General features: G+C 44.9%; 1 protein-coding gene across 2 annotated transcripts in view; it reads left to right on the plus strand.

Annotated features, from left to right (window-relative positions):
* LOC147417494 (SET domain-containing protein) overlaps positions 1-14,476 on the plus strand; it is a 150,565-nt gene that overhangs the window by 53,015 nt on the left and 83,074 nt on the right. The gene's annotated exons all lie outside the window — the stretch shown is intronic.

Below are 14,476 nucleotides of genomic sequence, written 5' to 3' on the forward strand. Positions count from 1 at the left end.
ATGCAAAGATTTGCTTGAGCTATACCCATGTGGCGGGTGCCTATCCTTCCATCAACAGTGTTGTCCACCATGTACTTGCATTACCTTTCAAGAAATTGACAACTTTTCCGACCTCGGAGGCTTTTGTAAAATTCCCCCCTACATGAGCACTATCAAATTGCTGGAGGAAAGCGAGAGCCAGGACCAGCATTCGTCTTATCCTCAAAGCCGTTGAAAGTATCAAACTTCACAGCTGCACCACCTTCTTTGTATGGTTTTGGCTTTTCCACTGCTTCAAATTATCATAGGGAAGTGTCTGCAACATGGGCACTGTAATAGGGATCATCGGCGCCCCTTGGCCATTGACATTGTGAGTCACTGGTGCCATATTTACTTGCTGGTCGGAAAAACCAGCCATGACAAAATTGCCGTGTGGCACCCTTAACTGGCCTGATTGCACTGAAACCCTTGCTGCATGCCAATATTACCATACATGGGGTTTGGCATCATGCCTTGCATACCCCCAAAGACTGTTCTTGGAAGATATTGATAGTTTCCAAGCGTATAACTAGTTATGCTCTGAAACACAGATCCACCCCCGAATTACCCAGGATGTACAGTGGGTGGTGGAAGAACCTGTTGCATAGCCTGAAAACTGGTTCCCTGTCCATTTAATGCAATATTTGGACTCTGAAAGGTGCAAAGCCTATGGAATCAGTGTCCTAACCACCTATTCTTGCACAAAAGGAATTTGTCTTGGAGCCCCCACTGACTCCGCAACATGTGAGTGCTCCTTGTTCTGCTGGGACACATAAGGGACTTGGGCTTGAGCCACAGTGGGCTCTCATGTATGAGAAAGTTGCCTTGTTTGCTGTGACACTGGTGGTGCTTGCAGAGTTTCCATAAACCTATGATTTTGCACCAATCGAGAAAACACATTCACAACAGCAACTAACTGTGTCCTCAATGCATCCTCGTCTAGTTGCCTAGTCATAAACCCTTGACCTTGTTGAGCATTCAAATCAACAAAAGGTACAGATAGGGGTGGCCGTGAACTCTCGCCATGCTCGAACAATGGAGGAGGAACGACCTGTCTGTCCTGTGAAGAGGAACCCTCTTCCCTGGTGTCATTCTCTTTGTCAGCCATAGTATAATTCCGAGTGCCTGTGCTTCTGTGTCTTTGCCGAAAACTAACCAAGGCTCACTCTCTAAGGTAAAAGTGATTCTGTCCCAGCGACGGAACCATGAAATCAACCCATAGGGCGGTAAACTTTAGCTTTCACCCGATCTTTACATTGTTAAACCTTACGACACAGAGGAACTTCACGAATAAGCCTGTGACTGGGAATTACACTTCAAGCAAAAACACAGCTTGGGAGCTAGAGTGCTTCCAAGCAGACAACAACACCCTGTAGGCCCCAAAGACTGGCGCCCCTTTTGGTATTTCTTTATTCTTATTAAACTTGGGAAGAAACGTGCAAATTCCTATGAGTTGTCCCACTTTGATCGGGCTGAAAATGATCTATTCTAGCCCGATTTTGGCAGCGTAACCGTAGTGTGAGGCTTCACAGACAAAATCCCAATGCAAAAAGTGACTTTCTCGGCGCATTCGAGCAATTTTCCACACCTGGCAAGAATCTGCAGCCCGCTTGCACCAGAACACGTGTACAATGATCACCTAGCTTCCTAGAAGGTCTTAGGGATATTAGGGATCAATTAGGGTCAAAACCATAAACCTGCAAAAATATGCAGGAGGCTGTAATTCACTGTTTTGGGCTCTATTCCGCCTGGCGGTTGCATCCGTAGCAAGCTCTCGAGCTCCCGTACGTGTAGGACTACTTGTCCTTTGAATTGGATGAAATTTCTTGCGTGAAATCTCTTTGCGTTCACCTATACCTGCGGGGGAATAGCAATTAGCTAATCGAGTACCTATGCAAGAGGCTCTTGCCTTGGCAATCGTGTATGAACCCACACAATTGTACATACAGATGGAAAGCCCTCGAGGAGGGCATTACATTTCTGTATTCAAAGGGGGAGAGGTGCACGAGAGTGGAATCATCGTGTTACATAAGACAAGGGAGAAGGCAAGCTTTCCATTAAAGTTGTGATCACTTGCATCCACTACTCACATGCATTGGAGTTCACTTATTGAAGGAGAAGCAGCCTCCCCTCTCAAAATTGGGTGCCCTGTTATGTCCCGCTCTTAGGAGAGGGGATCTAGCCCAGACGCGGTTGGGATGGGCGTCCAATGTCCGGGTGGACGTAGTGTGAACATGGCTAGTGTGGTCGGCCATTATTATAAAAGGGAGGCCAAGGCCTCATTTGCAGTTATCGACTCCCACTGACAGAGTGCCAGTGGTTAGCCCGCGAGGCTAGGAGTGTGCGAGGTCACCTTGAGGAGGTGAGGCCGGGTGATATGGGACGCTCGGTCTTACAGGTGCACGCCTGCGTCCTGGGATGCTGGCCCCAGCACGGGGGAGCTGCTGGATGGTGGCTATGGTCGGGTGGTTCGTCCGACGCGTGTCTGTAGGCGGTCCGTGTAGCCGGGAGATCCACTCCCTGCTTTTGTATCACGGTATTAGAGCCGGCTTGGCTGCACGAAGTTGTGTGCACACCTACGGGCTGGTTTGAGTCGGAAAATCACCGTTTCATGCAAGTCTTGATGAAATAATTGTTTAACTGATTATTTTCTTCTCATGAGCATGTTTGCAGGTGAAGTTTAATGTGCTTCTCGCTGATTTTGACAAAATTCAGCAATTTAGCGGGTGGAAGTGCTGAAAATCGGTGGATTTTTATTGCTTTTACTGATTTTGTGATGAAGATCAGGCTTTCACTTATGTATTTGCTGATTTTTATTGGCAAGTTATTGATTTTCAGTACTTTGTTAACGCTTCTACTGGCTTTTTTATTAAAACCAGACTTTACAAAGGTAAAGAGAGAGAAAGCGTTGGTCTCTGTATATATATATATATATATATATATATATATATATATATATATATATATAGAGAGAGAGAGAGAGAGAGAGAGAGAGAGAGAGAGAGAGAGAGAGAGTGCTACCTCTCTCCTTGCTTGGGGGTGACCAATTGCAAAACGAAGAGATAGGGCTCCGTTAATTTTCCAATGTGCAGGAATTCGTATGCGCTGCCTCCAAGGTGGAGCCTATGGTGTGTGTTGGGCACGGAGGGGCACACACTCGGTAATTGCTTCTCCTTTTGTGCCTCTCTCCACGCGTCCGTACATAGAGGCAGCTCGTTGATTTTTTTTTAATGCAAAGTCCTGGCGCTGGTCTTCTCACGCTACTAAGTGTTTTTTTTTAATCAGCTGACCCTTTTTTATTAAAGATGGCAAGGACATTTGGGATATTTTATACAAGGCATGAAACCTTCAAGTTATTAAAACGACCCACTTACAGAGAGTGAGTTTTTGCAGAAAAAACTCGGTTTTCAACCCTCTGCTTCTTTCCCATTACTCCCCTCTCTCACCGCTCGCACTCCCGTGCTTCCGCCATCACCTGCTAGCCTCCGAACGCATACTCCGACGGGTAGCGTTCTTCGGAGTTCAACTTTTCGCGATCGAAAAGTGTAGAAAAGGCCCAGTTTCGCGTGAAACTTCCGGTTTTTCACGCACTCTGCCATGGATTCCTCCAACTCAGATGTGCAGCGTGACGATGCGCCAGGTAATGTTCAAATTCTGTCACACATGCTCTCTATACATGGATTACATGTACCTTTCAGAGCTTCGACCAGCGTGTTACCGCTCTGAAAAATGCGAACATTCAGACAAACATTCGCTTGGCCTCTCTCAAAGGGGTCGTGCAAGGGCTTAGTTCCTGATTTACCACTCTGGAAAATATGGTTCACTCAACGATTGCGCGAATTTCTGAGGGCGAAACCCATCTCCAGCAATTGCGGACGTAGATTGTTGCTTTTGGGTGTTCACAGGGTGGTCCAACTGCCACAATTCCGTACAAAACTACAAATTTCTCAGGAGAGGAGAAAGAGTTTACGGAATTGATTGTAAATAACTGGATTGCAGTAGTGGACCACATATTTTGACCTTCATGAGGAGCATGCTGAATGGAAGATTTAGACGATTCCTCTCTATCCGCGTAGTAAGGCGCTTACTTGGTGGCGCGACATGATAGAGAAGCCTACGACACGGGTTGACTTCTGTGTGAAATTCAAGAGGGATTTCGCCATAATGGATCCTTTGAAAGCTTATGCCAAACTGCAAAGTCTTTTGATGAAAGCTTTGTCTTTTGACAAGTACACCACGGCTTTCAAAGAAGCGCTCACCTTCTGCAAGGTGGATTCCATGCACGCTGTGCACATGTACTTACTGGGATCACATGAAGATTACCTTTGGGCCTTAATCAAGGACAAAGCCCCGACTGACGTCGAGGATGCAGTGGCAAAGGCCAGGACGTTCCATTTGATAAATGGAGCGAATTATGAGAAGAAAAGAACTTTAGACCATCAATCTGGTGAGGGTGCTTCGAGGAAGCGACCCCGATTCCAGCATAAGTCCAAATCACGGCCGAGATCGTCTCAGGAGAAGAAGAAAGCCAAAAATGCTTCAGTTGCTGATGCAGTGAAGAAGGGGGACTTGCTTCGGATGTGCCTAGACGGGTCACCAAATCAAGGATTGCCCCAAGAAGAAGACAAAGAAACCGCAAGGTCGTATTTCGGTTCAGATTCACGAGAGCTCAGGTAACTCTGATGTCATTCAAGTTGAAATCCATCATTTAGCGCACAGTTCATGCACCAATTGTACTTTTAGCACCAAAGTGTTTGATAAGCACGATCTTCTCCGCTTTCCCGGGAAATGCAATGGTCACGATGTGACCGTACTTCTTGATAATGGAAGCTCACACAATTTTGTGGATGCAAAATTGGTGCAGAAATTGAGCCTGCGGACGCGGGACAGTGACCATGAGTATCGCGTGAAGATGGCTGGTGGCGAGGATACGGATGTATGGAATCGGATGGTTCCAGATTTGTCGCTCAAGCTGGCTGATTACAAAGAGAACCTAGATTTCCACATCATGCGCCTGGATAGAGCAGATGTTATTTTAGGATTTCCATGGTTTTATGATAAACAAAACTCATTGTATATAGACTATGTACATCACTCTCTTGTTTTCATTAAGCAAGACATGTCTTATGTATCTGTGTCACTTTGTAATCAAATTTCTGTAAATAATGGTTTTGCAATACCAATTGTTACTGCTTTGGAAATGTATCACGATACAAAGTCTTCTAATATTGACTTCTATCAATGTGTACCATCTGCTTGGTTTGATTCATTAGTGCTTAGTACTTGTATCACTGAATGTCGTAAAAATGTTTCATGTTCTTCTGTTGAACTTGGGGATTTCGACGAATCCAACCTTATCCGAGAAATCATGACTGATTTCAGGGATGTTTTTCCTGATGATCTACCTCCTGGCTTGCCGCCTTCGAGAGGAGTAGATCATGGCATTGAGTTGGTGGCTGGTAGTCAGCCCTTCTCAAAGAAACCTTATCGGTTTAGTAAAACCGAGGAGGACGAGATTCAGCAGCAGCTAAAAGATTACCTCGACAGAGGTTTTGTTCGGCCAGGTAAATCCCCTTGGAGAGCGCCAGTGTTACTTTTTCGAAAGAAGGATAACACTGTGCTCTTCTGCGTAACACTTTCTCGAAAGAAGGATAACACTGTGTGCTTCTGCGTGGATTACAAAGGGTTGAATAAGCTCACTGTTAAGAACAAGTATCCGTTCCCGCGTATGGACGATCTGATAGATCGGCTCCATGGAGCGCTGTACTTTACAAAGATAGACCTGCGATCAGGCTATCACCAGACGCGGATCAAACTGGAAGATATTTCTAAGACAGGTTTCTATACGCGTTATGGTCACTATGAGTTTTTGGTCTTGCCTATTGGTTTGACCAATGCTACAGCTACGTTTCAACAGATGATGAATGATTTGTTGAGAACATTTTTTGGCAGCTTTGTTGTTGTATTTCTCGATGACATCTTGATCTACAGCCGAAGTTTGTCTGAGCACTGAGCGCATATATGCGTTGTTCTCGAAGTACTGAGAACTGAGAAGCTTTATGCTAAGGCTTCCAAGTGTGAACTCTTCAGGAAAGAGCTTCTGTACTTGGGTCACATCATTACTCACAATGGAATTCGCGTGGACCCTTAAAAATTGGATAAAGTGCGAAATTGGCCCATTATGAAGAATGTGCGCCAAGTAAAGTCCTTTTTAGGCTTTACAGGATTCTTTCGCAAATTCATCAAGGATTACTTTAAAGTTGCTGCTTCGTTTACGCAACTTTTAAAAGGCGGGGTGAAAGGGCCGAAGATTTCGGGTCCTCATCGTAAAGGTAATCCCCCTGTTGTTTGGAATGAGCATCTCGATGAGAGCTTTCGGACACTAAAACACTTGGTGACTACTACGCCAATATTGCACATTGTGGATCCTAGCAAACCATTTGTGGTTGAAACGGATGCTAGTGATTATGCCATTGATGTGGTATTATACTAGGATGGTCGTCTTGTTGCGTTTGAAAGTAAGAAACTTTCTGATGCTGAGATGCGTTACCTAACATATGAGAAGGAGCTTTACGTCGTAGTCCACGCCTTGAGGAAATGGCGATACTACTTGTATGGTTCTACGTTTGTTGCATGGACAGATCATCACTCCTTGCGCTATGTCTGTGATCAGGGTGATCTCAGAGGCCGAAAGGCTAGATGGGTTGAGCTTATGCAAGAGTTTGACTTTGAGATCCGTTATAGAAAAGGATCCAGGAATCGAGTTGCCGATGCACTTAGCAGGATTCCTGAGGTTAATGCCTTGTCTATGGCTGAAATCTCGACGGATTTCTATCTCTATGTCCAAGGGATGTGTCGTTCCGATGGCCATTTTGGCAAAGATATGGAATGAGATCGAAGCGGTGCATGACTCGCGTACAGGCTTGGGAGATCCAGAGAGCCAAGTGAGTCGTGCTGGAGACACGAGACAACGACAATATTCCATTAGAGGTGGACTATTGTTCAGAAATGGAAAAGTCTGCTTGCCGGAAATTGATGAGATTCGACAAAGAATTTTGTGCGAATGCCACGATGTTCCTAGCGTTGGGCACCCAGGCATTCAAAGAACTTTGGCTTTGGTCAAGCGATATTTCTATTGGCCAAGGATGCACTCTTACATAGAGAGCTATGTGAAGAGATGGGCTCATTGTCAGGTCAATAAGGCAGAGCGCCTTACGAAAGCTGGTCTGCTACATCCATTGGAAATCCTTGATGCCAAGTGGCAGAGTATTTCCATGGACTTCATTGTTGGTTTGCCAAATACTAGTCGGGGCAATGACACTATTTCGGTTATGGTCGATAGACTCACAAAATCGCGAAGTTTATACCAACGAAGTCGACAGTAAAAAGCCATGAGTTGACGGTTTTATTTGTCGACCAGCATTATAAGCTGTATGGTCTACCAGAGGATATCGTCAGTGATCGAGATACTAAGTTTACTGGCCGATATTGGCGAGATGTGTTTGCTCATCTTCAGGCGAAGTTGAGTATGTCGTCTTCTGACCATCTTGAGTCCGACAGACAACTGAGAGGATGAATCGGACATTAGAGGACATGTTGAGAGCCTATGTCTCTCACAGGCAGTCTGATTGGGAAAGGTATCTCCCACAGTTAGAGTTTGCCTATAATAGTAGCAAGCATTAGCCCGTTCATGTTGATGTATGTATTTGAGCCTAAATCCCCAATTGCTATTGGCTTAGAAAAAGTCAAGGAATGCCAAGCTCATGATTTCTTGTATGACATGCAAGAAATGCTCGAATTGGCTAAGGATAGTATAAGAACGGCTCGTGATCGGTCACTATTTATGCTAACCAAAAGAGATCTCCAAGGACTCTAGATGTGGGACAATGGATCTATTTGAAGATTCCCAAGCATTCCAAGACTATGCGAACAGGAAAGCATTATAAGCTTTCAGCTAGATATTGTGGTCCGTTCTTGATCACAAAGAAAATTGGCCAAGTTGCCTATAAACTGGCTCTTCGTTCGGTTGTTATTGTACATCCAGTGTTTCATGTCAGCCGCCTTAAAGTAAAATTGGGCGAAGCCGACGTTATTGTGCTCATCGAGGAGAATGTATTGCAAGATATGCAAATTGAGTATATTCCTCGAGAACTAGAGGCAGTTTTAGATCATCGTACCCACCATTCGCGCCAAAAGGCTTATGACGAGTACTTAATCCAATGGAAGGGTCAATCTGAAAGGTTTGCTACTTGGGAATCAGTTAGAGCTTTGAAAGCTCAGTATCCCCACTTCATTGATGAAGACATCGATGGTTCTTAAGGGGGGAAGTATGTTATGTCCCGCTCTTAGGAGAGGGGATCTAGCCCAAACGCCGTGGGGATGGGCGTCCAATGTCCGGGTGGACGTAGTGTGAACACGGCTAGTGTGGTCGGCCATTATTATAAAAGGGAGGCCAAGGCCTTATTTGCAGTTATTGACCCCCACGGGCAGAGTGCTAGTGGTTAGCCCGCGAGGCTAGGAGTGCGTGAGGTCATCTCGAGGAGGTGAGGCCGGGTGGTATGGGACGCTCAGTCTTACAGGTGCACGCCTATGTCCTCGGATGTTGGCCCCAACACGGGGGAGCTGCCGGATGGTGGCTATGGTCGGGTGGTTCGTCCGACGCGTGTCTGTACGCGGTCCGTGTAGCCGGGAGATCCACTCCCTGCTTTTGTTTCACGCCCCCTCTTCATGTAAGTCTGGCAAGATGATATGGAGCCGCCATGTGTCCAATTTGTCTCTCTTGAGTTAATTTCCTAGTACGCACCAACTTATAAGTATCCCGTGGGGCCTAAATGACTTTGAATTGAGCCTAGACATCCTTTTATTGCTCGGATTTCAGTGTCAATTGGCCCGACTATCTCGTGACGACCTGCCCTTCACGGTTGTGGGTGAAACTCTCAACCGTGGCTGTTTCGCACTGGCCACACAATGTCCGGCCATTTGTGACTTCAAAAAGAGGGTCCCTAAAATCAAATAAAAATCAAGGGAAAGAAACCTACAACTAAGGTTAGTGGTTGCCACTGCCTCATGACAGTGTCTTAGAGCTATAGATAGAAGTCATCAATGAAAACTCGGATCGACTTACTAAGATATAGTTGGAAACCAGATTCATCAATTGTTGGAAGGTAGATAGAGCATTAGTTAGGCCAAATGACATAACTCTATAGGCAAAATACCCCATGATGTGATGAAAGTTGTCAATTGCAGATCTTCTTGTGCGATTTGTATTTGTAAATATCCTGTATACCCATAACACACTCTATACCTTTCATAACCTACAACCTCATTGAAGATCTCATTTTAAAATGGGAGAGGGAAATGATTCTCTTTGTTGTAGTGTTCAGTCGCTTGTAATCCATAGACTCTCCACTTACCATTGTTATAAGTCACAACTACTGGGAACACCCACCCATTCTGAATTCTCCACTGGATAAATGAACCCAGCTTCTAACAATCTCTTTACCTGTTTCAACAATGCATCTTGTTAAACTACTCCAAGCTTTCTCAATCTCCTTACAATGGGCTTGCTGCCTTCTCTAAGATGAATGTGGTGTCGTGTCACAATGACTCCTTTGATATGCTTGTAGTCTGTAATAAAGAGGTTGGTGTGTTTCCTTAGGACCTACGTATAAGACTTACTCTCTTCTTCGTGAAAATCCTTAGCTAACATAGACTCTAACCCTATCTCATTTTGTTCACCTTAGACTTTACTCCTAGGGAGCTTGCCTTTTCCTCGGATGTTGCTCATTAGACGAGGAGTAATCACTTATACTCCATTCATCAGTAGAGGTCTCTAGCACTAGATCCTATTATGTACCTAAATTCATATCATACACAATTTTATGTTTCTTTCCTCCAGATTTGCTTTTGCGTCGCAACTCCAATGCTCTAGTTTCGCAATGTTGCCTATCCTTCATTACCATAAGCTAGGGCCTCCCCAAAATTAACGGGTAGCTCTCCCCCTTGGTAGAAATTACATAAGCATCTATCGGCACACTCACCCTAAATGCTGTCACCTTCACACCGTTCACTTTGCCCACACATGCAACATGAACATTGTTTGCTATCTTTGCCCGCAAGGAAGAGTGCTCATTTACTTCCAGCCCTAGTCTGTGCATAAGCTTCTTAGTCATCACACAAATTTTTGCACCTTTATCCACATAAATGTTGGAAATTCTCTAATTCTTAATCTCTGTATCTTTTCTGGCCAAGATTGCATTCCAGACACATATTTATCATTCTTCCCATACTGTAAGATAAATACATGTACTGGTATTAGTAGGTAACACATTAATTGTTACTTATGCGCACTTACTAGTACACATACATGTGTGTATGCATGCATGCATATTAGATTGTAGACATATGTATGCATATATGCATACGTGTGCATGTATATCGGTGTGCATGCATGCATATTTACATGTATACAACCATGCATAAGTAGACATGTACGACTATTTGTAATGAGTACTTAACGTATTTTTCGTACTGGTAGTGATTGCTAATATTGTACATCGTTTTTTATCGATTGTTTGGTATTGTATTGATCGTACCTATCCACCTTGTTTCTGGTGCTAAATTTTTAATCCCTTGGGCACTGATAGGCCCCATGGACGTAACCTTAGCTCTCCTAGTGCATACCATTTTTGACTAGGCTCTCCTCATCTTAGGTGAGAGGTGAAGGGTGCTACTCCGTGGGGGCGACCTTAGGTTAGGAGGGTGAGGGTATTGAACTCTGCAGAGTGTGGGGCAAAGTATGGGACCACGAAGTCTTATATTCTTTGATGGAGGAGTCAAGGCCAACTTCATCTCACTGGAATTGGCGGCTCGACTTGGGATACTGCCTGAAGAAATGGGACCACAGATGAATGTGGTTTTAGCGGCACAGGGGCATGATGCCGCCATTACACTTGCCATTGACAAACTTCGGTTGCATTGTCAGAGGTATCTAGGGCACGAGGACATCTATATCATGCCTCTTGAGGGGTTTGATGTACTTTTGGGGATACCTTGGTACCACAAGAACCGTGTCATGGTCGACTATTGGGCTGGAAAAGTAACATTGAAGAATGGGAAGGGCAAATAAATAATCCTAGATGAAAAATTAAAGGGGGGAATTGTTATGTCCCGCTCTTAGGAGAGGGGTTCTAGCCTTGACGTCGTCAGGATGGGCGTTCAGTGTACAGGCGGACGTAGTGTACACACGGCCAGTGTGGCCGGCCATTATTATAAAAGGGAGGCCAAGGCCTCATTGATAGTTATCGACCCCCATTGACAGAGTGCCAGTGGTTAGCCCGTGAGGCTAGGAGTGCGTGAGGTCACCTCGAGGAGGTGAGGCCGGGTGGTATGGGACGCTCGGTCTTACAAGTGCACGCCTACGTCCTCGGACGCGGGCCCCAGCACGAGGGAGCTGCCGGATGGTGGCTATGGTCGGGTGGTTCTTCCGACGCGTGTCTGTAGGCGGTCCGTGTAGCCGGGAGATCTATTCCCTTTGTTTCATTGTATCAAAGCCGGCTTGGCTACAGAATGGACCATGTGCACACCTACGGGCAGGTTAGAGTCGGATAATTACCATTTCATGCAATTTTTGATGAATTAAGTGTTTAATCGATTATTTTCTTCTCATAAGCTTGTGTGCAGGTGAAATTTAATGTCCTGCTCGTTGATTTTTGATAAAATTCAGCAATCTAGCAAGTGCAACTGCTGAAAATCAGAGGATTTTTGTCAACCTTACTGATTTTCGATGAAAATCAGTCATTTATTCATTAATTTGCTGAATTTAGACTAAATTCGGCGTACAATAACTTTTAAAATCTCTTTGTAATCTCCTTCTCTGTGTGAAGCTCAGAGAGAGAGAGAGAGAGAGAGAGAGAGAGAGAGAGAGAGAGAGAGAGAGAGAGAGAGAGAGAGGTACGTCCCTCTTTGTAGCAGGGACTTTCTTTGCGAGCGTGGAAACAGTGTGGTGGTGGATTTTTTTTTCCTAGCGTGAGGGTCCGAGTTGGCTCTAGCATGGCAGTAAATCGCATGCTTGGCACAGGCCCACGCACGCTCGTGGTTAGGGGCAGATTTGCCACGCATCAAGCCTTTTTTTTCTACGCGTGCGTCCCTGCTCGGATTTTTTGTCTCTCGCTACTTCTTTCCAGTGCTCGGTATTTTTTTTAACGCTACAACAAAGATTGTCTTCTACCTTATTAAATTAAGTGGCCAGGTCCTATTAAATGTGGACAACTTGGTTTTTTTTAAAAAATGAATATGAAACCTCTTGGTTTATAAAACCCACTTACAGAGAGTAAGTTTGTACAAAGAATTCAATTTTAAAGTTCTTTGCTTCTCTCTTGCGTCCTCCCTCTCTCACCTGCTTGCACTCCCGTGCTCCCGCCATCGCCTGTTTGCCTCCGGACGCTTACGCCGACGCGTAGCGCTCTTCGGGAATTCAACTTCTCGTGACCGAAAAGTGCAGAAAAGGCCCAGTTTTGCGTGAAACTTCTAGTTTTTCACGCACTTTGCCATGGATTCCTCCAGCTCGGATGTGCAGCGTGACGACGCGTTAGGTAATGTTCAAATTCCGTTCACGCATGCTCTATATACATGGATGACAAGTACCTTCTAGAGCTTCGACCAGCGTGTTACCGCTCTGGAAAACGCGAACGTTCATACGAACATTCGCTTGGCCGCTCTCGAAGGGGTCGTGCAAGGGCTTAGTTCTCGACTTACTGCTCTAGAAAATACGGCTCAGGCGACGATTGCGCGTATTTTCAAGAGCGAAACCTATCTCCAGCAATTGCGGACGCAGATTGCTGCTTTTGGGCGTTCACAGGGTGATCCGACTGCCACGATTCCGTACAAAACTACAAATTTCTCAGGGGAAGAGGAGTGTAAATAACTGGCTGCAAATAACTGGTTGCACCAATAGACCATGTATTTTGATCTCTACGGGGAGCATGATGAACGGAGGATTCAGACGATTCCTCTCTATCTGCGCAGTAAGGCGCTTACTTGGTGGCGCGACATGACAGAGAGGCCTACGATGTGGACCGACTTCTATGTGAAATTCAAGAGGGATTTTGCCAAAATGGATACTTTGAAAGCTTACGCAAAATTGCAGAGTCTTTCGATGAAAGCTCTATCTTTTGATAACTATACGACAGCTTTCAAAGAGGCGCTCACCTTTTGTAAGATGGATTTCATGCACGCTGTGCACATGTACTTGCTTGGATTATATGAAGATTACCGTTGGGCCTTAATCAAGGACAAAGCCCCTACTGACGTTGAGGATGCAGTGGCAAAGGCCAGGACGTTCCATTTGATAAATGGAGCGAATTATGAGAAGAAAAGGACTGCAGACTATCAATCCGGTGAGGGCGCTTCGAGGAAGCGACCCCGATTTCAGCATAAGTCCAAATCACCGCCGAGATCTTCTCAGGAGAAGAAGAAAGCTAAAAATGCTTCAGTTGCTGATACAGTGAAGAAGGGGGCTTACTTCGGATGTGGCCAGACAGGTCACCCAATCAAGGATTGCCCCAAGAAGAAGACAAAGAAACCGCAAGGTCGTCCTTCAGTTCAGATTCGCGAGATCTCAGGTAACTCTGATGTCATTCAAGTTGAAATCCATCATTTAGCGCACAGTTCATGCACTAATTGTACTTTTAGCACCAAAGTGTTTGGTAAGCACGATCTTCTCCGTTTCCTCGGGAAGATCAATGGTCATGGCGTGACCATACTCCTTGATAATGGAAGCTCACACAATTTTGTGGATGCAAAATCGATACAGAAACTGAGCCTGCGGATGCTGGACAGTGACCATGAGTATTGCGTGAAGATGGCTCGTGGCGAGGAGATGGATGTATGGAATCGGATGGTTCTAGATTTGTCGCTCGAGATAGCTGATTACAAAGAGAACCTGGATTTCCACATCCTGCGCCTGGATAGAGCATATGTTATTTTAGGAATTCCATGGTTTTATGATAAACAAGACTCATTGTATATAAACTATGTACATCACTCTCTTTTTTTTGTTAAGCAGGACATGCCTCATGTATCTGTGTCGCTTTGTGATCAGAAGTTTGTACATAATGATTTTGCAATACGAGTTGTTATTGCTTCGAAAACGTATAAAGAAATAAAGTCTTCTGATGTTGACTTTTATCAATGTGTACCATCTGCTTGGTTTGATTCGTTAATGCTTGGTACTTTTGTCACTGAATTTCGTAAAAATGTTCATGTTCTTCTGTTTAACTTGGGGATTCGGATGAATCCAATCTTATGCGAGAAGTCATGACTGATTTCGAGGAATTTTTTCTAGATGATCTACCTCTTGGCTTACCGCCTTCGAGACGAGTAGATCATGGCATTGAGTTGGTGCTTGGTAGTCAGCCTTTCTCAAAGCAACCCTATCGGTTTAGTAAAATCGAGGAGG

Source organism: Adiantum capillus-veneris, chromosome 30, assembly GCF_014529385.1.
Source record: "Adiantum capillus-veneris isolate H3 chromosome 30, ASM1452938v2, whole genome shotgun sequence".
Lineage (NCBI taxonomy): Eukaryota > Viridiplantae > Streptophyta > Polypodiopsida > Polypodiales > Pteridaceae > Adiantum > Adiantum capillus-veneris.